Raw genomic sequence first — 25,293 nt, 5'->3', positions numbered from 1 at the left:
TTATGATCTTAGAGTTAAATAAATGAGCCTTATTCCCATAGGAGTTTTCTGTTTTTTGCAAAAACTTGTGGAATTTTGTTTGAACAAAGGTGTCTCAGCTGTAGTTCCAGTGCACAGTTCCTATAGCTCATAGTCATGGGTGCATTCCACATTGCCCCATTTCTGGATCTGCTATTCTCCCAGGCAAGAAAGCAAGGCTACCTTTTCTACTGTTAGGTGCCTGTCAATCAGCCCCTGGGACAACACCATGGAATTTAGTTGGATGACTACAAATTCTATACCTTTTTTCATCCCATTCTACAATTGAACCCCACTCATTCTTTTAAAGTTCCCGTAATGTGTCTGGCTCCTCTACCCTGTAGAATATGCATTGTGTTCCTGATGGTATCCTGCTGGGAATCCCACTCAGTAGCCACAGCAACAGGCAGTACTTCACTGGGAACAGCGAAGAGATTGGCAATAGGGCTATTCCGCTTTCTCTCCAAGTTTAAATCAAATCTACCTTCTCGCTGTATAAAGCTGATATTCTCATACAATTTCTTCCTTTACATGGGAGGGGCATAAGTCCAAATGAGGTAGGAAAGAACCCTGTCTGGGACCCTAGCCCCAGGAAGCAGATTGGAGGAATGCAGGAATAGCAAAGAAAGCTTCCACCACCAGTCCTAGTGGAAAACAGATTCTACACAGCACAACCCAGGGCAAGGAGAAGGACCAAAAAGGAGAAGCAGATGCCCAGAGTGACAGCCCACAAACTATTCCAGCTGAGCAACAGATGTGGCCTCATGGCTTCTTACATAGCCTGATAATTTCTGCTTCCTTTGAGTCTGGATCTTTCCAGTCTTCTTGCACCTTAACTCCTAGTCAGGTATTCTTGTATCCTTTGACACTGACCTCCTCCACAAATAAGTCATTCCATCCCTCAAACCTGGGCACCCCCCACACACACATTTGTACCTCACCTATTGCCTTTTCTGACTTCCTTTAAATCCAAACACAAATCTCATCTTTTTTGAAGCCTTCCTCAACCCCTCTTAATTTTAGTGTCTTCCCTCTTTTAATTATTTCCTATTTATTCTGCTTTTATGTATTTGTTTGCATGTTGTCTCCACTATTACATTATAAGTTCCTTGAAGGCAAAGACGATCTTTTGCCTCTTTTTGTATCCCCAGCTCATCACAGTTTCTGGCATATAAGAAGTGTTTAATAAATGTTTATTGATTGACTGATTGATTAGTCATGCCATTTGATCCCCTTGTAATTTGTTTTGAATGGGGTTTCTTAGTCTATTAGTTCTTCCTGGCAAAAAATATTATACAGATTCTTATTCATATGGAAATACAAATGATTTTTTGTTTGCATTGTTAGTTTATTTAAGCTATTAATTGGCTTGCATTTTCTAAGAAAACTGAAAGATTATTTTATTTTTTTCCATTGTTTATATCTTTAATTTTGTTCTCTTTTATTATAAATATCATTTCTAGGAATGTGTCAAACAATAGTGGTAAAAGCTTTGCCCCTGTATTTATTGGAAAAGTTTCCTATATTTCTTGATTTTGATAGCAAATAATGCTAGCTTTTAATTTTAGCTAGCAAATAATGCTAATTTTTAATTTTAAGTGCCATTTTTATCCTTCTGAAAAAAATGGCCTATACCTATAACTTTTAGGGTTGTTGTTTTTTGGAATTAATGACTGGTATTTTGTCAAAGTTTTTCTGTACCTATTGATAAAAGCCAACTAATTTGAGGATTTTTGAGGGGTTTTTTTGTTATAATATGATTAATTTTTCAGTGTTAGCCTAAGGTTAAACCATAGGAACATAGATTTAGAACTGAAAAGGATTTTAGAGGTCATCAAATCCAATAGAAGTCATACAAACAGCAAGCGGCAGAGATAGGATTTGAAACTGGGTCTTTCAATCTCCCAAATCAATTCGCTATCTAATATGCCATACTATTTCTCTTTTTTCTTTTCTTTTCCTTTCTTTTCTTTTCTTTTCTTTTTTTTTTTTTTTGGCAAGGCAATGAGGGTTGCCCAGGGTCACACAGCTAGTAAGTGTCAAGTGTCTGAGGCCGGATTTGAACTCAGGTCCTCCTGTATTCAGGGCCGGTATTTTATCCACTCTACCACCTAGCTGCCCCCTGCCATACTGTTTCTCTTACATCCTGATATATCCAATTTGGTGATTTTGCATAAGATTTTATGTAAGTATCTGTACACACACATACACACACACATATACATATATGTATATATGTCTGCATAAATATAGATGTTGATGTAGATGTAGATGTAAATATGATAGAGATAGAGATAGTTTTTGGGGGGGTGTTCAGGGGTTTGGGGGGTTTTTGGCTAAGATTTTATTTAAAATATTTGCTTCAATATCCATTATTGATAGTTGCCTACATTTATCTTTCTCTGCTTTATCCCTTGAGGACTGAGGTATCAGACACACTTATATCATAAAAAACATTTGGTAAATTGCCTTCCTTCTCTATACTTTTTTGCTTGCTGATCACATCAGCAACTACAGTTTAATTATCATCTCTATGCACTTCTAGATCTATATTTCTAGTTTTAGTTTCTAGAAACTCTAGACCTGAATTATCAACTGGCTAATGGACAATTCAAACTCAATACCTCATACACATCTCAAATTCAGTTCAAAAACAGAAGTCATTACCCTTCCCTCTAAACCCATGTGCCTTTCAAACATCCTGCTTACTGTTAGGGGCACTACCATCTTTCTAGTTACTCAATCACTTGTTGTTACTTCTAGTTCTAGTTACTAATTTTCATCCTTAACTCCTTACTCCCACTCATCACAAATAATAATAAAAAAAAGTTGTTAATTCTTGTCATTTCTCTATCTGCAATAACTCTCACATCCATATCTATTTCCTTCTTTCAACTCATATTTCCACCACCCTAGTTCAGGCACTCTTCATTTCTTAGCTAGATTATTTGTAATAATGTCCAAATCATTCTCCTTGCTTCAAATCACTCTCCTCACCAATTTATCTTTCACACAGCTGTCAGTCATTTTTCTGAAGTTCAGATTTATTTTACCCTACTACTCAAAAACTTCAATAAATCCCTATTATCTCTTGGATTAAATAGTATAGGCATTAATTTTTCTTTAAACATTGGATAGAATTTACCTTAAATCTGTATGGACCATATTGTTATTGTTGTTGTTTTCTCTTTTGGTGCTTTCTTTATAGTCTATTCAATTCCAATTTCACTTTCTGAGACAGGGTTATTTGGAACATTCAGTTAATTTGATTTTTTTTATAATTTTTGTAGATAATCACTCATTTTCTTTAAATTCTTAGGTTTCATAGCATATACTTATATACATTAGGTTCTGATAATCCTTTTTATTTCTTCTCTCTTTGTTGTGAACAAACATTGCTTATTTTCTATTTTTGTAACTTATCCAAAGTGACATTCAGTTTTTTCCCTTTGTATTATGATAGTAAATGAGTGATCAAGTATCTACAAGCAAAAGCTCCATGAAAGATAGCAAAATATGTATATTTTTTAAAAAACAGCCATCCTCAGATCACCTGAATGTTCCTATTTTCAGACAGGTTTCTCTCTGGACCACCACAGTGGGCTTAGACAGCTTCTGATGAAGGGATCAAGTGTGGCATTTACATCTGATGCTTCTTGCTCTCAGAATGCCTTTGGCCAACAGGTTGGATTATGTAAAGTCCCTGGCATCAGGATTCAGTAGCATTGAGGAGCCCTGCTTTTTAATATTGAATACACTCAAAATTGTTTGTGACAGTGTTACCTCCACCCCCATAATTATTTAATACCTTTGGAATGTGGAGAATTGGCATGAAGTTCTCAGCCAGGAGTCTGTGCAGTGCCAGCCTCCCTGTGACTTGCAGCTGGCTCTGTCTCACTGGAAATTCATGAAGGTAAGGGTCAAAATTCCAGAGACGTGGTGTTTGAGAGTTGAAATAAAGACTGACAGATGTGCTAAGTGTTGATAATTACTTATGTCTACTTGGGAGAGAATCAATGAGCAGCCACCAACTAAGAGGATTTGTGTGGCTTTTTTTCTGAGATTCTGAAAAATGAAAATTCAAAGCCATTAATCAACCTATAATTTGATCTACAAAAGGCAACAAATCCTCCAAGCAAAAGAAACATGTTTTTTCTTGTGCTTCTGCTCAGGGATGCTGAGTATTGTCATTCTTAGAATCATAAAGTATTTGAATTGGAGACCTCAGAAAAATAGACCTTAGATCCTAAACATTGGAAGAAGCCTTAAAATTGTAGAACAGGGAATGAAAGAGCTGGAAGGCATTTTAGAACACAGAACATAAAGAGTTAGAGTTAGAGGGAATCACAGAATCTGGGACATAAGATTTTAGATTTAGAAGGAACCTTAAGAAGCATCTAGTTTTTCAAACTTTTCATTTTAAAGGTGAGCAAACTATATTTCAAAGAGGTAAAATGACTTGCCCCAGGGAGAATATTAATTCTAGAATTGAAACTCTACTGACTTGATTTTTTTTCCTTCAGTATCCTATAGTACACACACATAAACACACACACACACACACAAACACCTTGGATAAATAAATAAATAAATATATATATATATATATATATATATATATACACATACACATACATATATGTATGTACATGAGTGTGTGTATATATGTATGTATATATATATTCCCATACATATGTGTATGTATGTATCTAAGATACAGAAAGAGGAAGGACATTCTAATTGGATTTTAATATTAATTAAAAGTTTGTTGTTGGGGAATTTTGTTCAAGATTTTTTTGCCTTTCAAACATTGATAGAAAGACTTCCTTATTTTCTCTCTCTTCAAATTGAAGATGCAAAAATGTTCTTTAATGCACAGAAACACAATAAAGATTAACAAGGAAGTGTTTGTATTTTGAATAAAAATAGTCTTTGTATAAAGATGCCATCCAAGTAGAAAATGTTTGAAAGAAAATTTTATTGAAGGTTTAAATCTTCTTTTCAATGTTAAGAAAGCCAGAGTTCTCTTGATGACCTTCTGTCTGGCTTACCTTATAATTCTCCTTCATTAGAAAAATAAATTAAGCATTTATGTTTCCGAGGCAGGCTCCAGAATCAGTTTTTGACATGCCTGAGTGAATTTCAGTTGGATGGCACCCATGGCCTTGAAGGGCACAGAGAATGTCAGTTCTGCAGCTTCCTTTCAGAGTTCCACCCAAGAAAATGGCTATTACCCAACTTCTTCATGGAGATTTTACCCCCAATGTACTATTGCATAATGGATTTATTTATTGCAATTTACTCTTGGGAAAACACCCATCCATTTTGGGATTTACAAAGAATTTCCTGGTGATTACATATTGTAAATTCCTCACATGTTGGAGGATCATTTAAAATAACACTTCTATTAAACAATAAGTAATAACTCTCCCTCTCTCTCTCTCTCTCTCTCTCTCTCTCTCTCTCTCTCCTGTTTTCTGTCTCTTTTGATCATTTTAATTCAATAATCATCTACTATTGTGTATTGACTTCTATGTCCCAAAAATGGGGAAATAGAAAAAGTTCCAATAAGATACAGTCCTTGCTCTTGCATAGCTCACAACCTAGTAGATAATCTAAACCTAAATAACTAGAGAAGAAAATGATATATTAATATCTATCTATCAAAGTTCATGCAAAGTGCTATAGGAAGTACAAGGCAAGGTTATGGAGGGTTTCCTAGAAGATATATTGCATTTGCTTTTTGAGCAAATGCAATAGATTTACACATAAAAAGCCAACCAGAGAATGTTGAAAGCACTAGACCTTTCTTTCCTTTATTATTATGTATGTGTTTTTGTAATACAAGAGAAGATATTTCACTTTAGCCTTCTAGGAATGCATAAGGATGGAGAAAAGGAGAAAAGGGCACAAGGGCACATGAAATCATTGTCACCTGAGTGATGCTGATACAATTAGATCTCTGTAGGTAGCAAGATGTTCAGAGCTCTGGTCTTTATTGTGATGATCTTCAGCATTGGCAGAAAGAGGAAAGGGGTCAATGATCTTGCTAAGATGCACTCTCCTGCCCTGGCATCACAGATTTACCATACTCTCAGTTATTCCTGCACTCCTATTTTAGGATGAGACATTTCAGTTGTCCCCTATTTCAGTTGTCCCCTATTATTTCATGGGGAGGGATGGTTTATTAAGTGATATCTTATTAATGTCTCACTTATGATGTCAAAAGTAAGGTTCAATTAATGAACAAAATTACATGGAGGATAGAAATGTCTTGCTCGTGTAGTGTCCTCTGAAGGCTATTCTGCTCTTTCCTAACTCCTCCAGGAGCTTTGGTCATGGTTGTTGTTCATCCTTCATTTCCAAGATGACCAATGACATCATAGGATGATATCTTGACTTGCATGTGAATTGCATATAAGTGAGGCAGAGTTGTACAAAGTTAGCCTAACTCTCTCTCTGAGTCACTGAATTCCAGTGGCAAGATAAAAGACCAGGTGACTGAGAATCGACCAGAATGAAGTAGATGATGTTAGCATCTTTGATATCTGACCAAGCTTTTAGTGCTCTATAGCACTTGCTTCAGTTGTCTTCATGGCCATTGGAACAAACTATTTTCATCTAACCATTCCATTGAGGGAAGTCCTCACATACTTGGGGACATCACCCTAAATCACCAATGGATTCAAGGCCTGGTGGATACCCTCTAACTGGTTTAGCCTGTCTTCCAAGATGGTTTTACTGGGGTCACTGTGCATGTTACAGGTTTCTGGAGCTATAGTTGAGATTTGAGTGACAGGAAGACACCAAAGGTGGATGAAAGCTTTGCACGGGGCTTGACAAAACATCACACTAGAAATGTTAGTCTTCTCTGGATACACCATACACAACAGCAGATGAGGTACCACAGGAATGACTACCCCAGGTTCCTACTCTGGAGATCTTCACTACTAAAGGACATAATTACTTTAAAAAAAACTTTTTACAGAAGTGGCATGGCAATAACTATACCTAAAAAAACATAATTCCCACCAAACTGGAGTGAACTTTCCCACAAATACATATAGGATCTATGAGAAGAAGGGGAAAACACATAAAAGAAACTAATTGAGAGGCAGACATGTGGCTAAGGTGGTGCATCTTTCTGATTCTACGGGGCTTCTGTTATCCTTTCTCATTTCATATTTTTCTTATGCTGCTCCCCCGAGGTATAACATTTCTGATGGATATGTCATTCTGGTAGATTCCATAGGTATGGTATCTCCTACTAGGTGAGTAGGTGACACCATGATCAATGATGGGCAAGGAATGTAGGAAGGGAGAGAAATACTCCCTCCACTGTAAAAAGACAAAGGCAATTCATTTTCAAGAGTTGGGTCAGCAGCTAGGTCTCTTCTTGACTATTGGGTCACACAACCCTCATAATTAACTCTTGCCTTGACTCAGTCCTAGAAAATGAGTTCTGTTTAAAAAGACCACCAGCAGCATGGCCAATCATCAGCATCCCTTCCATATGAGTGACATAAACATATTTAGGAAGCAAATGCCATCAAGAGAAATCATCTCTCATTCACTTAATTTGTGAATTAAAATATGCCAACAAACTTTTAGAGTAATTGGCCAAAAGAAATGAGGAAGCAATAGACAAGAGAATGACAAAGTATAGTAGAAAGAGTCAATATATGTTCTGTTTGTCTGGGTGTGTGTGTGTGTGTGTCTGTGTGTGTGTGTGTCTGTGTGGCTCTATCACACTATGTGATGTTTTTGACCCTTTTTTTCTTCTTCCATAAAATGAGGAGGTTAGACTTTAGTCCAACCTCACTAAGGCTTACTAAGGCTCCTTCTACCTCTCAATCTCTGATCCTATGATTGCCTTTCCAATTGGGCCATTTCAGGAGCCTAATCTGAATCTATGACCACAGGCTAGCACAATGAAGCCCTTTGCATACCTGCTTCACCTAGGCCCACATGCAGGCACCTACCTGTTACCTGCTTCTTTGATTAGCCTTGATACCTTCATTCCACAGGCAGACTTAGGTGTTCCTCTAAAGAGAACTGTGTTGAGTCAATCCAAAATCATTGCCACAAACCCTATTACATTTAAAGGCAAATATGTGGCAGGTCCTCCTCTTCGGCAAATTGCTTGTTTTTAGCCAAAACCTGGAGCCAAACCTCCCCAACAAGAGCACCCAGAAGTATTTGGCTCCCAGTTCAAGATGTGTTTTCTCCAGAGCCAAGTTGTAGAAACCTCACGGAGATTTTTGGGCCCAAACCATGGAAAATGAATTTTTCTCTAAATAGAAAAAAAATAAATTTTTCTCTCAGAGATCAAATATTCTGAGCAGACTAAACAATTCTGACAATGAGTCTAAAGTTACAAGGCAAAGTCAATCATTTTACTCAGTTCTAAATGTTCTTAGTTCTTCTAAGTTCATCTCTGCCTGTATTATTTTTCCCAGGCAGGAAAAAACACATTTTATACATAATTAAGCTGCTATGCTGAGCCCATTATAGGACGATCTCCATAAAAGTATATACATCTTATTTTCTAGTATTGCAATTTAAACAAATTCACTTAACTGAAGGAATATAATAGGGGATTTTCAATAACAAATGTTAAATGGGTCTTTAAATTTTGTATCATCCCTAGGGCATAGCTCAATGCTCTGCCCAGAGTTGCCATCTAATAAATGTTTGTTGAATCAAGTTGACCTCCATTAAGTCCTATTCTGATAATACCTTATTGAACATAAGATTTGAAACTGAAGATGATCTCAAAGGAGATCTTTTTAAACCTTCTCATTTTGGGGGAAGGTGGGCAAGGCAATGAAGGTTAAGTGACTTCCCCAGGGTCACACAGCTAGTAAGTGTCAAGTGTCTGAGGCTGGATTTGAACCCATGTCCTCCTGACCCCAGGCCTGGTGCTTTATCCACTGCACCAGCTAGCTGCCCCAACCCCCTCATTTTATATATGTGGAAACTGAGGCCCCAAACATTAGGTGATTACCTACCATCAATGAGGTAGTGCCAGAATTGCGATCCAAATCCAAGTCCCCTAACTCCAAAGTAAAGTCATGAACCGGGTCATATTTAACTTTTTATTTCCCTACAGTTTACTTAGCACTGTATTGCACAAAAAGGTAATTTAATAAATAATGTTCATTGCTGCTGTTCCTCACAATATTTCACTTATAGCCCATGGGATGATCTATTGTCTGATGTCCAGCCTACCTTATATCAGACTGGTTCATCATCAGAACACTGGCCATATGATAAATTGCTTGACCCACAGTCATTATTGAAAATCATATACCAAGGTAGTAAGAGGTGACATTCTGCATCAATTAAGGGTTTGTCCACTCCTATAAAATCACAGTTCTATATGTATATCTCCTGAGTTGATATTTCAAAATAATAAAATGGAGGAACACACAACATTGAAATTATGAATCTTAGATGTGTTTAAGTATAATATAACATTAGCTTCTTTTGGCTGCCATATCATACTGCTGATTAATATTGAGTTTGGGGGCAGCTAGGTGGCACAGTGGATAGAGCACTGGCCCTGGATTCAGGAGGACCTGAGTTCAAATCCAGCCTCAGACACTTAACACTTACTAGCTGTGTGACTCTGGGAAAGTCACTTAACCCCAATTGCCTCACCAAAAAAATATATATATATATTGAGTTTGAAGTCTGCTAAAATTTTTAGTAATATTAATAGTAATCTCACTTTTTTAGTGTTGTTAAGTTTTATAAAGTACTTTTCTCACATAGAGAATTTGGTGTCATCATCCACATTTCTAAGGCATGGACACTCTGGGATTAATCTCAAAATTACCCATATACTGAAGTCCAAGTTGACAAAGAATTGAATCAAATGGAATAGATTTAATGATGGCAATCATAATCAAAATAGGGTAGAATGTGTGTTGAGTACTTTTACTATATGACAGATGAAGTGACCCACAGGGAAGATGAGATGGGTTCTCCATCTTCCAGTTCTTGTAAGTCATTATACTCTTATTTGTTTGCCTGATAAATTGTCTAAACAGGGAGGCGATAGACCACAGAGCAGAGCTGTACATCATCACATTCTCTAATAAGAACATAAAACAGCCATTGATTGCAAACAGCATCTCTTAAAGATTCACAATGCTATTTGGCATTTCCCAATTTTTTTGGCAAGCTATTATAATAGTTCATACAGGATTGAAATGCCTATAACTTATCCCAAAGTATCCCACTTGTTAATTAAGTAAACAGAAGTGTTATTGTCTCCTCCCTTCCCCATCAAAATATTACATACCTCTTTTCCAGAACAGTATTTCAGCTTCATACATACCATAGCAAATCATGTTTCCTCCACAATATTCATATTCTTGTTTCATTGACTGTCATGGCTGTTTTTTGTCTTTTCATGTCTTAAATATTAAAGAGATACAATGTAATGAGTCACTTTTGATCTCTATTAGTAGAAAGATACATTGAACTCCAAACTGATTGACTAAGAAGCCTATAATATGGAGAGGTGCTACTATTTCCTCCCTTCATACATATAGCTTTATCCGCACTGAAATGCACAAGTCATTTGTGAGCCTACAGAGCATAAATTGCAATAATATATGTATAAAATTCTGGAGATTCATCAGAGGACAGATAAATAGATGTTTGTATATAAGCATATTTAATTATAGCTCACTCAAGATTTTCCCCTTAAAGTTCTTGCCTATCACCTCATCACTTTTTTTGTTTTCATCCTTAATTTATTACATGGAAGACTTAAATATCATCATAGACTAACCACAGATTTTATAGATGAGCACAATGCTGTTTCAGAGAATGGCATTACTTGCTTAGGATCACACAACTGTTGATTAGTAAATCTGGAAAACAAAATCAAACCCCTTGACTCCAGGTTCCATGTTCTTTCCACACTTGATTTCATATCAGTGAGGGAATTTTTTCCAACAAAATCACTTCATACAGACAACAAAATATTGAGGTAATCACATTTTTGGTGTCCTTTTTAAAGGCCTAAAGCAGGGAAAACAATAAAGAGAATATACTTTGAGAGATGTTAAAGAAATTTAAATTAATCAGCTATTCAAGGCTACAGAGACTGAGAAGCCACAGTGAAGAACTTTACACCTTTAACTAAGACTGCATTCACATATGAGTTTGCCATTGTAATAGGGAGCTGTCCAATGTGGGCTCAGTCCTAGGAGCATGCATTAAGGGCTCTGCCTGGTAGCAATCCAGATGCTTGAAGAGGAACTTATTTCTTTGCTGGAGGCAGCAAGGTGGGACAATGCTTAGCTTGGAGTCAGCAAGACTTAGATTCAAATATGACCTCAGATACTTGCCAGTTATATGACCTAAGTCAAGTCATTTAACCTCTATTTGTCTGAAATTTCTCAACTGTAAAATGGGCATAATAATAACACTTATGTCCCAAAGTTGTTGGAGATATCAAATGAGATGATATTTGTAAAGTGCTTTGCACAGTGGCTGGCACTTAGTAAGTACTAATACATGCAAGCTAACTAGCTAGCAGCAACAGCCATAGTAGTAGTAGTAGTAGTAGTAGTAGTAGTAGTAGTAGTAGTAGTCATTGTGGTAAATGAAGTAATACTAATGGGGGGTATGGGTGTTCAAAGAAGACTAGTACCTCTGATTTGAGAGTTTATCAAACCATTTTCAGGACTGCTTTCCACTTTTGGTGTCTACATACCACTCAACTCTCTCCTGTGGCTCCAAGAAGCTGTAGCATGCACAACAGCCACATGCCAGTACAGCGTTTTGGCAGACAAGCTAAAGCAAGGTGAGAGTAACTAAAGGACCTTAAACCCATTCATGAACTAGGTGGATGTCTAGCCCAAGCATGTGAAGACCATTGCTAGTGGAATGGGCAGATGAAAACAATTTCTTCCAAGGCTATATGCAATGATGAAAGTGGCTGAAGTAAGGCACTGATGAATGCTTAGAGTTTGGTCAAACATAAAGACACTAAGGTCATGCACTAAATCCTGAGCTATCTCTAGTCATCTTGACTTTTATCTTGCCATTGGACTTTGATTACTCTGGAAGAAAGAGTGAGGCCAACAACTTCCTGCAACTCTGTCTCACTTAAATCACACTTATGTGTGAGTCAAAAGACATTACCCATACCATTTTACCATTTTTACTTACCTCAAAGTCCTGTGGCAAGGGATGAGTAATGAAGATTATTTTACTCACCATTGTTACATGGAATGTGTGATGGTTTATGAACAACATGAAATCCAGTAGACCTGGAAGATGAACGGCTCTTGTTGTGAGAGAATTCAGCAGAAGCAATATCTAAATAGCAGTCCTGAGTGAAACAAATCTGGCAAAAAGTTTGGCCACCTTACTGAAGTCAGAGAATGGCCACAGTGATGGAGAATGGCATGAAGCTGGGGTAGGTTTCACAATCAAAACTCATCTAGTCAATAAGTTTGTATGCTTATCTCTCTTTCTTTTCCTTTTTTTGCAGGGCAATGAGGGTAAGTGACTTGCCCAGGGTCACACAGCTAGTAAGTGTCAAGTGTCTGAAGTTGGATTTGAACTCAGGTCCTCCTGAATCCAGGGCTAGTGCTTTATCCACTGAGCCACCTAGCTGCCCCCCAAGTTTGTATGCTTCTCAAAAGGAATGAATGATAGGCTCATGATAATGCTATTGCCCCTTGCAGGAAAGTGCTGTCACTGCCATCAGTGCAGATGCTCCTACCATGATGAATCCTGGTGAGGTCAAAGAACATTTTTATGACCCTCATCATTAATGGGCTGAAAGAGGACAAGCTTGTTATTCTGGGTGACTTTTAACACAAGAAAAGGCACAGACATGGCAAGGAGTCCTTGTGAGGAATGGAGTCAGAAACAGTAACAGCAAAAGTCACTTACTACTGAAAACTTGTGCATCTCATGAACTTCTCATCACCAATATTGTCTTCTATTTACCTAAAAACAATACACCCCAGTGGATAGAGCACTGGCCCTGGATTCAGGAGGACCTGAGTTCAAATCCAGTCTCAGACACTCTACACACTTACTAGCTGTGTGACCCTGGGCAAGTCACTTAACCCCAATTGCCTCACCAAAAAAACAAAACAACAACAAAAAAAACCCAAAAATATGATGTGTGGCACAGAGTGCTAGACCAATGACAGACATTCATTCAAAGCTAGATATTCACATTCAGAAAAAGCAGTAGCCCCAAGGTAAAAGGACTACCAGAAGACTTAATGTCAACAGATCAGAGCACTTTTCTACTTGTGGACTTTGTTGCTAACTTGGAAGGAAGATAGAGTCAATACATGGTTGGAAACAGTGGAGCAGAAAAAGAGTGGGCAGCTTTCAGATATCTGGTGTACTGTATTGCATCTACTCATCTGTGCCAGAATATTCACAAACATCAAGATTAGTTTTATGAAAATGACAAAGAAATTCATAAGCTGTTAAACAAAAACCAAGAACTCCACAGGCTTTACCAACACAATGGTTCATCTATCTCTAAGAAAGTAGCACTTAACTCCATCAAAAGTAAAGTGCAAACGAAGCTTAGAGAGATGTAGGATTCTAGGCTCAGTAGCAAAGGTAGATGAAATTCAGTTTTATTCTGGTAGTAACAATCCAAAATGTGTTTATGATGCCCTGAAGGCTATTTATGTGTCAAAGACCTATGGTGCATCTCAGGTACTCAGTGCTGATGGAGCCACATTGATTGGTGATAAACACATGATCATTGAAAGATGGGCTGGGGGCAGCTAGGTGGTGCAGTGGATAAAGCACAGGCCCTGAACGAGTTCAAATCTGTCCTCAGACACTTGACACTTACTAGCTGTGTGACCCTGGGCAAGTCGCTTAACCCTCATTGCCCCACCTAAAAAAAAAAGTTTTAAAAAAAGAAAGATGGGCTGCAGGTTTCCATAGTGTTCTTAACAGACTGCCATCAACCAATGCAGAAGCCATTAACTATATAACTCAGATTGAAGTCAATCCTTCCTAGCTGAACTTCCAAGTGATGAGGAGGTTGGGTTTTGTTGTTGTTGTTGTTGTTGTTTTTTACATTTAAACTGACATGATTTAATTTTTGATGATGCACAAGACACTTTGGGATTCTATAGTATTTTAGAGGTATCTTTATGAACTTTAAATGATTACTCTCGAGTAATAAAAAGACATACAGTATAAGACCAATCCCAGATTGCTCAGCAATCTGTCTGAACATAATGGGTGCTCTCTAAAGGTTTTTGAATGAATGAGTGCCCTTAAGATATACACTATCCATTGCTTTTTAAATTTTTTTCTTAATAATAATGAATATTTTTATCTGAAGTTTTTACTTCCAAATTCTATACCTCCTTTCCTTCTTCTTCTCCTGCCTCCCCAAGGTGGCAAGTAATCAGATGTAGGTTATACATGTGCAGTTATGTAAAAAATTGCCATATTAGTCATTTTGTATAAGAACACTTGAATAAAAGAAAAGAATGAAAGTGAAAAATAGCAAGCTTCAGTCTGTGTTCAATCAATATGAATTCTTTCTTTGGAAGTAGATAGTATGCTTTATCATTAGTCTTGCATAATTGTATTGCTAATATTAGTTAAATCATTCACAGCTCACTTTACTAATCCTTAAGTTCATATAAGTCTTTCTAGACCTCTCTGAAATCATCCTGTTTGTCATTTCTTATAACACAATAATATTCCATCACAATTATATACCACAACTTGTTTAGCCATTTCCCAATTGATGGGCATTCCTTTGATTTCTGATTCTTAGCTTGAAGAGGTTTCGAACACAATTAGGCTCCTCTCATGTGGCAAAGCACCTGGTACTGAATGTATTTTACCTGAGATTTATAAGGCAGGGGGTCCACTGCTCATATCAACACTGAATAAAATTTTCAAGGTTATACAGCAAGAGGAGGTTATTCTCCAGGAGTTCAAGGATGCCTCCATTGTCCATCTCTATAAAGGAAAAGGAAATAGGTTGTCCTGTGATAACCACAAGGAGGTCTCTTTCTTAGTTATTGCCGGCAAGATTCATGCCAGAGTCCTCTTTAATAGTATGATCCTTCACCTGGAGGATAATCATCTAGCTGAGAGCTAGTGTGGCTTCAGAAAGGGCTGAGAAGCAGTTAATGTGGTGTTTGTTGCCCAGCAGCTCCAGGAGAAATGTCAGGAGCTGAGCAGAGGTCTGTACACAACTTTTTGTTCACAAATGATTGTGCACTTAATGCACCCTCTGAGGCTGTGATGCAACAGATAATGGATTAATTCTCTGCCAGTTGTGCTAATTTTGGTCTGACAAAACCAAGGAAACAGACGTTCTCCACCAGCCAGCCAGCACCATACTATCCATATGTGGAACCATCGATTACAGCAAAAGGAGATATTTTAAATGCTGTAGATAAGTTCACTTTCCAGCAGTACGCTTTCCAGGAATGCACTCATAGATGGTTAGGTTGACACACACATTGCCAGAGCTAGCTCAGTGTTTGAGAGGCTCAAAAGAAAAGTATGAGACAGAAGTATTAGGCTGCCTACTAAACTGAAGGTCCACAGAGCTGTTATACTGATCTCATTTTTGTGTGTCTGTGAAATCTGGACAGTGTCATGCAAGGAACCTGAACTGATCTCATTTGAATTGCTTTATGAAAATTTTCATGTTCACTTGGCAAGATAAGGTATCAGATAAGAACCTGAGGTTCTTTGTTGAGCTGAACTGACAAGCATTCAAATTCAACTGAAGAAAGTTCTACTAAGATGGACTGGTCATGTTGTTGAAATACCAAAAGTACCTTTGCCTAAAATACTATTTTATAGAGAACTCACAAAAGGCAAGTACTCACATGGCCCAATCATTTGTGACTATACAGTCCTTGGGGCAACCTGCTTGAAACAGTCCATTAGTGGATCAATATGACAGCAAAGAATATGTATCCCATAAGTAAGGGTGCTACTCCTTGTATCAGCAAAACTGCATTTGGGAGTGATTTGATGGGATAGATATTTATAGCAATCACTTTAAGTTTGAGCCTACTCTCCCCAGGTAAGAAAGCAACAGAGGAGAGGGCACCCAAACTTTGAGGAAATGTTTTTATACTTTTGTTATTATTACATCTTTTTGTTCTTATTATATCAGTAAATATCATTTAGCAAATGTAATTTATGATAAAAGCTTTTCAAAGATATACATCTAGGTAAATGATATTGAGGGATTAATCACTGGTGTTTACATAATGGGATAACTCACCAGAATAGAGACTTAATCCCATAGAATTATAAAGGCACACTAGCCTCTTGGAGGTACCCCTAGAGTGCTGAAGAAAGGATGGAAGAACCTGAGTTCTTGAAATCCAACCTGTTAGTATATGGGAGTTGGGATGAGGAAACTCAGAGTCCATAAAAGTTATAGGTAATAAATAATGAAGTGGCTCATTTAAAAATGAAAATAGAGTTGGAAGGTCAGAAGGAGGGAGCTGCTGTGCTGAGACAGGAGTGGAGCCTGACCCCAAAGTCACTCTGACACAGATCCAGTCCCAGGAAGGCCTTGCCAGAGAAAGAGACCCCCAGAACCTCTGAATCAGCTGAAATGCCAGTGTCATCTGGAACTAGGCACACTGTCTGATAAGAGGTCTTAGCCCTTGTCAGGGGGGAAACTACAGGAGTCTCTGCTGGTGCTGAGGGAGAACTTGGGTTTTTCAACCCTGCTGAGAACCAGGAGGTAGGCTTGAGTAGAAGTAGCCCAGGTGGGGGAGAGGCACAGGCTCATCAGGACTGACAACAACAACACACAAAGCTGGTTGATTAGCCAGTTGGTCTGGGGTCATCTATGAACCAGGGAACAGGCCAGGCGAGTGAAGAACCTGATCCTCCTTAAATCATACCACCTGGGACTTCTGAAGCTTGGGATAGTGCAGCCTGGAAACAGTGCCCCACTTTAAGGAACTAAAATTCAAGGAAAAGAAAGGCAAGATGAGGAGACAGAGAAAGGTGAGGATCACAGAAAGTTTATTTAGTGACAAGGAAGATTGAGGTGCACCCTCAGAGGAAGATGTCAATGTCAGGGCCCCTATATCTAAAGCTTCCCGGAAAAGTATGAATTGGTCTCAGGCCATAGAGGCCCACAAAAAGGAATTTGAAGATAAAGTTAGAGAGGTAGAGGAAAAAATGGAAAGATAAATGAGGGTGATGCAGGAAAGACATGGGAAAAAGTCAACACCTTGAAAAGTCAAATTGGCCAAATGGAAAAGGAAGTACAAAAGCTATCTGATGAAAATAATTGCCTAAGAATTAGGATTGAACAAATGGAAGCTAGTGACTTTATGAGAAACCAAGACAAAATAAATGAAATCCAAATGAATAAAAAATAGAGGGCAATGTGTAATATCTTCTGGGAAAAACTGTTGACCTGGAAAATAGGTCCAGGAGAGATAATTTGAAAATTATTGTTCTACCTGAAAACCATGATCAAGGAAAAAGCTTAGATATCATCTTCCAAGAGATTGACAGGGAAAATTGCCCTAATATTCTAGAAGCAGAAGGTAAAATAGAAATTGAAAGAATCTACCAATCACCTCCTGAAAGAGATCCCAAAAGGAAAACTCCTAGGAATGTTATAGCAAAATTCCAGAGCTCTCAGGTCAAGGAGAAAATATTGCTGTCAAAAAGAAAGAATTCAAGTACTATGGAGCCACAGTCAGGATAGCACAAGATCTAGCAGCTTCTACATTAAAGGACTGGAGGGCATGAAATATGATATTCCAGAGGGCAAAGGAATTGAGATTACAACCAAGAACCACCTACCCAGCAACATGGATCATAATCTTTCAGAGGAAAAAATGGGACTTTAATGAAAAAGAGGATGTTTAGGTATTCATGATGAAAAGACCTGAAGTTAATGGCAAATTTGAATTTCAAATACAACACCCTAGAGAACCATAAAAAATTAGAGTTGGGGGACATACCTGGGGTCATGCAGTGGGTAACTGTCTGGTGTATGAAACCAGGTTTTGGCTGGTATCCCCTTGGGTCCAGGGTGGATGCTTTGCCCACTGTGTCACCTAGCTGCCCCATGATGACATCTTTAGAGTTAAATTGAGGGGTGAGGGGATTACACTGGGGGAAGGGGAAGGGCAGAGGTGAAATCCTACATGAAAGAAAGAGGAAAAGGCTTATGGAGTAGGGGAAGAGATGGGGGAGGAGCAGGGTATTAAATGAATTTTATACTCATCAGAAAAGACTCAAAGACCTCAAACTCATCAGAGTTGTCTCAAGGAGGGATTAACACACACACCCAACTGGGTGGAGTAATCTATTTAATCTTGACATTAAATGAGCCTAACACTCATCAGAATTGGCTCAAGGAGGGAATAATATACACACTCATTTGGGTGGAGTAATCTCTCTAACCCTGAAGAAAAATAGAAGGGGAAGGGGATAAAGAGAGAGGGGCAAAAGAAGGAAGGGCAGAGTGGGGGAGGGGAAAGACAGAAACAAATCCCTTTTGAAGAGGGATAGAATGAAAGAAGATGGATAATAGAATAAATATCACAGGGAAGGGAATAGTTTAGAAGGGAAACAGTTAACAATAGTAATCATGAAAAAGAGAAAAGGGGGAAAATTTGTACAAAAAATATTTATAGCAACTCTTTGTGGTGGCTAAGAATTGAGAATCGAGGGAATATCCATCAATTGAGGAATGACAGAAGAAGCTGTGGTATGTGATTGTGGTGGAATGGTCTTGTGCTATAGGAAATGACAAACTGAATGATCCCAGAAAAACCTGGAAAGACCCATGAACTGATGTATAGTGAAGTGAGCAGAGCTGGAAGGACATTGTACATAGCAACAGCAGTATTGTTCTATGAGCAATTTTGAATGACTTAACTACTCTCAGCAATGCAATGATCTAAAACAATCCCAAGGGACTAATGACAAAGCTTACTATCCACCCCCATAGAAAGAACTGATAAAAAGAGCACTTGTGGGGGACAGCTAGGTGGCACAGTGGATAAAGCACCGGCCCTGGATTCAGGACTACCTGAGTTTAAATCCGGCCTTAGACACTTGACACTTACTAGCTCTGTGACCCTGGGAAAGTCACTTAACCCCCATTGCCCCACAAAAAAAAAAGAACACTTGTGGATTGTACATATATGACCTGGTTGCTGTCTTATGGAGGGGGAAGGAAAGGGAAGGAGGGAGGAAGAAAAATTTGGAACTCTAAATTTTATAAAAATGAATGTTGAAAACTACCCTTACATGTAACTGGAAAGATATAAAATAAAGCATATGATAGAAGAGAAAAAATGAAAATAGAAATTATATTTATTTCTAATCCCTCTCACTTCTAATACTTTATATCCTGTGATTTGAAGGACCTTTCTTGCTCCTTTATAGCTAGATATTTTATAGGAAGTCTATGATTATAAAGGTCCTTCCAACCACAGCCAGCTATGTTCATGTTTTTAGGGCCCTTCCCAGCTCTGATACTCCGTGAAAGATAGTCACATAACCAGTCAGTCCTTCAGTTAACAAATATTTAAGTTCTGTGGTTTTCAACAAGAAGTTAATAAGACAGGGATTGGAATCCTGTTATTTATTCTTATCTGAGCATAGTCAAGGCACTTAAATTGCTCTGATTCTCTCTCTGTAGGAGAGGACCTTTGAGAAGTATCCAGCTTTAAGGCCTGCTTCTTATTGTTCCTGGCTATGTAAGCCAGGGCAAATCACTTCACTTCTCAGGAACACCAAGCATGAAAGAAGAAAAGAAAAATTCTGGAACATTTTCTCATCTTCATTGGTAGATTGAGTTTCCTTACAGAGAGTTCTTCAGAACAATGAGACGGATGGTCCTGACAAGAAAAATAACAAAAAATAATGCAAAACATGGGATTGTTTTGAGACTCAAGATAATCCATGTAGAGTACTATATAAACATCAGAATTATTCTTTTGAATTGACCTTTCTTTATACATTGACACTTCATTAATTCTAACATCATAACCATGTGTACTGCAAAGGGAAAATGTAATAGGAAAACATTGCCTTTTTCTTATTCCACTAATCCCTATTGTTCTGTTAATGGAAGAGCTTCCTCTAATCAAATCTCAGGCAGATGATAACAACAATAATAAATGGTAAACATTTATATAACAGCTACTATGTGCCAGTCACTACAATATGCATTTTATACATATTGCCTCATTCAATCCTGGGAAGTAGGGGGAAATTATTTCCCCATTTTACAGATGAGGAGATTAAGATATAGAATCTTCTCTTTTACTCACACTGGTAACAAATACAGGACTGAATGTAAGATGTTGAGCAATAGTGGGATATTATGCTGTGTAGGTGAGCAGAGTTGACCCTTCCTCTTATATTGCAGTTACTCCTCCCTTTACACATGACAATCTCTACTGAGATGCTCCCTTGACTCTTCCTCTCAGACAGGAATTTTTCTCTTTAACCAAGCCTTGGAAAAATATAACAGAAATGGTGAAGGTTCCACCTTCATTACAAATACATTTGATCACTCACCAACTCATCAGTTAGGGCAGAGTTTCTTAAACTATAGTCTATGCACTCTGAAAGCATCTGTGGATAGAGCAGTTCTATGAGAAATGCTGCTGCTGCTGAAGATAGATAGATAGATATAGTTCTATGTAGATGTATAGATATAGTTCTATTAACTTGGATAAAGAAAACATCATATTTTTATTTCAATATAATCCTATGTCCTTTTAAATTCATTTAAAAACATTATTCTGAGATGGGGTTCTAGGTTGCAAAGGGGTCCATGACAAAACTAGTTTAAGAACCTCTGTCCTAGAGGAATGCATATGATCTCTCTGTTTTGGGTAGTTGTAAAGGAGAATAAATAATTCTATATTTTGAGTACTAAGTTCCCAACCCTTTACTTGCTGTGAAAAAATAACACATACATACACACACACACACACACACACATACCAGTTGCAAATCTCTCTCTCTCTCTCTCTCTCTCTCTCTCTCTCTCTCTCTCTCTCTCTCTCTCTCTCTCTCTCTCTCTCCCTCTCTCTCTTATTCCAGTTATTTGTTGTTGCTGTTCAGTAATTTTCAGTCATGTTTGACTCTTCCTGACCTAATTTAGAGGTTTTTTTGGGAAAGAGACTGTAGTGGTTTGCTATTTCTTTCTCCAGTTTTATAGAAGAGGAAACTGAGATGAACAGGGTTAAGTGAAATGCCCAGGATCACACAGCTAGTGAGTGTTTGAGGCCAGATTTGAACTCAGGAAATTGAATATTTCTGACTTCAGACCTGCCACTCTATCCACTATGCCACGAGCTGCCCTTTCTTCTTCAAAGCTCCTCTAATTGCCCTCTCTCTACTGCATTTGAGCAATGACAAATGTAGATTAACATTGGAATAGTTAACCTTAGACTATTATAATGTCTGATAAAAAGTCAATTTCAAAAGAAAGATAAGCAAATATAATTTTCCCACCTCCCATCTCCCTTCACCCAAGAAACCACTGAGAGAAGTTGTAAGAGAGTCTAAAAAAAGGTGGAAATGAAGAATCACTAACCTCTATTTTGCGTGTGGTGATTGGGATTTAAGTCAGGTAGCATCTATTCTGATATGCTTAATATACTATATGTCAATACAGATTAGTTTGGGGATCTTGCACTTATGATTCATGGACCTGACTCTGGCTTGTACTTCTACATATTAATTTGGTTTCTGGACTTCCCTATCTCTGCTATCACTATTATTTCCCATGCCTTACTTTTGAATACTTCTCTGTTTACCTTCCCCATAGAATCAGAAAAGTCTGTGGGAGATTGAGGTATAGAATTTTGGAATGATTTCTGTCTAACTGATAGGTACTCTTCTCCAATGTTGTCTTGTTTTCCCCAGCAATGGCATGATAACATTACAACTGACTGACTAATACAGCAGGTAGTTGGCTCAGTGGATAGAACACTGGGTCTGGAGTCAGGAAGACCTGAATTCAAATCTAGCCTCTCTAACTAATCATATGACACTCACTAACTATGTGACCCTGGGCAAGGCACTTAACCACTGTTTACCTTAATCCATTTGAAAAGGAAATGGCAAATCACTCCAAAATCTTTGCCAAGAAAACCTTAGATGAACAATATGGTCCCTGGGGTCACAAAGAGTCAGACATAACTAAACAATGATAACAACAACTACTACCTACTACCACTACTACTAAGTAGCATTTTTATAGCACTTCAGGGTTTGGAAAGCACTTTACAAAAAGAATCTCATTTTATTGTAGCAACAATCCTGGAAGGTGGATGCTATTAGCACCCCTATTTCACAGAAACTGAAGCAAAGAACAATTAAATGACTTGCCATAGCTAGTATGTATCGAAGGCAGAATTTGAACTCAGGCCTTCCCAGTTCCAAATTCAGTGCCTTATATACACTACTTAGCTTCCTAGTAGAGGAAGCAGTACAACATAGTGGATAGAAATTTGTCCTAGGGTCAGAAAGATCTAGGTTTAAGTCCTACCTTTGATACTTACTGGCTCTGAAACCCTTGCTAAGTCACTTAAAGCTCTGAGTATCTCAGATGACTTTCTAAGACAAGTAATTATTTGTCAGACAACCAAAGGGTAGGCATTGCGTTCTGCTTTGACAGACTGGTTTATGTCATAAAGAATTTTGTAAGGCAATGAAATAAAAATTCAATGTGGTGGTAAGCATTTTGCAAAATATTGAAATAATTACTAAACCCCCATTTCCTTAGGATTTACAAGGTGGTTTCCTCACCTGTCATAGAAAATATGAAGTATGGATATTTTTATTTCCATTTTATATAGGAGAAATTTGAAGTCCAGGGAGATTAAATGATCTACCACCATCATACAGCTAGAAAGTATAGGAGCCTATGTTCAAACTTCAGGTCCTTCTGACTTTAGGCCCAGTGCTCTCTTCACAATATTACATTGTCTCTCAAAAGACATAAAGATATGAGTATCAATCAAAAGTCCTTTGGACTGACAATATTATTATTGGTAGCATTCTTATTCATTTTAGGTATGGACTTATTTTGTGTACACAGCAATACAAGATTCTGACACAAATTCCCCCCAAAAATCACTACAATGATTGTTTTCTAGATTAAAAACTGAAAATTAGGAATTGGCAGAATATCAGACTGATAACAAAAATGCTCTGCTACTATAAGAAAAGGGGAAAATCATACCACTATTCTTTGGTATTCCCTTTTATTTTCTGGATCCATGTTAAAAAAATGCAATAGACAAATCCTTCTCCCTACTCCCTGATCTCTTTCTCCATAGCCTAACCAGTAATCTCAACATTTGGACCAGAAAGCATGCCCTAAGACTTCTAGAACTTTTATCTCCAGAACTCTCACCTGATGGCTCAACTGTTTTATTTGGTGGTGACAGCCTTACCTGGCCCACTCTTTTAGACAGACTCTAACCATACTTCCCTCCCTACTCCTCAGCTATCTTCCCATCAATCAACCACCTTGCCACTGTGTAAGTAGGGTCCTCTCTAGTTCTGGAAATGCAACACAATGATAATACAACTCTGCCATTGCTTCTGAAAGGGGAGTAGATTGACATATCTCTATTGTGGTAGATGTACCTCTACTGCCAGGACCCTCTCACTTCAGCTTTGATGTCAGGATGAAATGAGGCACTCACAAGTTACTGAAAGTTAAGAAAGGAGGAGTTTTTATTTATCCCAACATGATAAGAATATGCAACAAGGACACAGTCACACTGAGATTCTCTGGATGTGGTCTCTCTCATCACTATTTTGAGATGCATCTGGTCAATAGTCATCAGGCTATTGTGACCTGCATGATCTTAAGCACCCACTAAGTCTTAGAGACCCCTACTCTATGTGGGTAGGACCTTATATGCTCCCACATCAGGAAACTAGGCCAGGAATTCTGGGGAAAATCAGGGTGCTTGGGGGAAGAAAGCTGTGTTCAGGAGAATGCCAGTCCTATTATATGCTGGCCCTCTGTGGCAAGGGCCTAATAACCTTCTAGAGAGCATTCTACCATTTACAAGACTGGCCAGTTCTCCTGTAATGGGTAGTACTAAGGAAGGGAAAGAGAGGGAATGGGAGGAAAACAAAGCAAAACTAAAAACCAAGATTATGGAAAACAAAAGCCAATAATTCTGGGTCTTTCTTCCCTCTTTGGAAGGATCAAGTCTCAAGTCTTTTACTAGAGAGCTCTCTTAGAATGGAAAAATGACAACAGAAACAAACAAAATCAAAATGTGTAGTAATACAAAATCCATTAGTCTTAGGCCTTTCCTTCCTTCTTCAGAAAGACTAGGTCTCAAAGTCTCACAAACTGGTCCGTGTGATGGGTAAAGCCACATCTCTAAAATTCACAATGGTTCTGCTAATGCAAAGTTGTGATGATAAACCAGAACAGCACCCAGAACACCATGAATGATGAGATTCCAGTAGAGTCATAGATTTCTTCTGATGTGAGGTCGTGATAAAGAGTAGGACCAGCTTCCGGAACATCAGGACTTCTACCTGGACATTTCTGCCAAGGCAACAATTCTTCATTGCACACCTGGTCATCTGTAGAAAAGTGGCTAACAAGTCATAAGCCTGTTGAATGCAAGACTTCTTTGGAGAGGCTTCCCCCTTCTTCCACAATGGCTACATAAGGACTCTTCCTCACCCTCCCCCAATGACTCCTCCTAAGGTTTCTGTTTGAACTTCTCCTTTAGTCAACTTACCTCATTGGTAGAGAGGATCCACCAACGGCCTTCTCCCTCAGGGTAGGGAGTCACTGTCCTCCTCCTTGTAGTAGTATTAGAGAGTACTCTCTGTGGGACTAGTAGCATATTTGTGCTCAGGCAAAGAAATTAGCTTGGTGGATGCTAGAAGGGGCTGCCCAGGAGGGTACAGAAAGAACCAAAGACAGCATTTCTCAGTTGTTGTTGACTGGGCTGCATAAATTGGACTGCCAGAGTAGTCAGACTGGAAATAAATTGGGCTGATGCATTCAGCAGCCACAGACACAGCTCTTGGCTTTCAGGGACCATGCAATGAAAGTTGAGGGGCCACTTATGGTGCTGGTGGCTGAACAAGTAAAGAGATCTCTCCTAATGGAGGTGGGAACTAAAGAACTTCAGCTTCTAGTCAGTGAACCAGAAGTTCCAGTTCTGTTTCCTGATGACAAAGGAACCGTGAAAGCAGAGGACAGCAGACTGGGTCAGAGACTGGAGA

At 38.2% G+C, this 25,293-nt stretch overlaps 1 pseudogene; it reads right to left on the bottom strand.

Annotated features, from left to right (window-relative positions):
* Positions 1 to 24,639, bottom strand: LOC122738767 (annotated as a pseudogene).
* Positions 24,640 to 25,293: the final 654 nt, after the last annotated feature.

Source organism: Dromiciops gliroides, chromosome 2 (assembly GCF_019393635.1).
Source record: "Dromiciops gliroides isolate mDroGli1 chromosome 2, mDroGli1.pri, whole genome shotgun sequence".
Classification (NCBI taxonomy): domain Eukaryota; kingdom Metazoa; phylum Chordata; class Mammalia; order Microbiotheria; family Microbiotheriidae; genus Dromiciops; species Dromiciops gliroides.
This window is presented reverse-complemented; position numbering and strand designations above follow the sequence as displayed.